We start from the raw sequence: 897 nt of genomic DNA on the forward strand, positions 1-897 counted from the left end.
CATGGGATTGCTGGATCATAAGGCAGTTCTATTTCCAGTTTTTTAAGGAATCTCCACACTGTTCTCCATAGTGGCTGTACTAGTTTGCATTCCCACCAACAGTGTAAGAGGGTCCCTTTTTTCCACACCCTCTCCTAGCATTTATTGCTTGTAGACTTTGGGTCACAGCCATTCTGACTGGTGTGAAATGGTACCTCATTGTGGTTTTGATTTGCATTTCTCTGATAATGAGTGATGTTGAGCATCTTTTTATGTGTTTGTTAGCCATCCGTATGTCTTCTTTGGAGAAACGTCTATTTAGTTCTTTGGCCCATTTTTTGATTGGGTCATTTATTTTTATGGAATTGAGCTACAGGAGTTGCTTGTGTATTTTTGAGATTAGTTGTTTGTCAGTTGCTTCATTTGCTATTGTTTTATCCCATTCTGAAGGCTGTCTTTTCACCTTGCTTATAGTTTTTTGTTGTTGTTGTGCAGAAGCTTTTAATTTTAATTAGATCCCATTTGTTTATTTTTGCTTTTATTTCCAATATTCTGGGAGGTGGGTCATAGAGGATCCTGCTGTGATGTATGTCGAAGAGTGTTTTGCCTATTGTTCTCCTCTAGGAGTTTTATAGTTTCTGGTCTTATGTCTAGATCTTTAATCCATTTTGAGTTTATTTTTGTGTATGGTGTTAGAAAGTGCTCTAGTTTCATTCTTTTACAAGTGGTTGACCAGTTTTCCCAGCACCACTTGTTAAAGAGATTGTCTTTAATCCATTGTATATTCTTGCCTCCTTTGTCAAAGATAAGGTGTCCATAGGTGCCTGGGTTTATCTCTGGGCTTTCTATTTTGTTCTATTGATCTATATTTCTGTCTTTGTGCCAGTACCATACTGTCTTGATGACTGTGGCTTTGTA

The sequence above is a fragment of the Bison bison genome, unplaced genomic scaffold (assembly GCF_000754665.1).
Source record: "Bison bison bison isolate TAMUID 2011002044 unplaced genomic scaffold, Bison_UMD1.0 scf7180017864265, whole genome shotgun sequence".
NCBI lineage: Eukaryota > Metazoa > Chordata > Mammalia > Artiodactyla > Bovidae > Bison > Bison bison.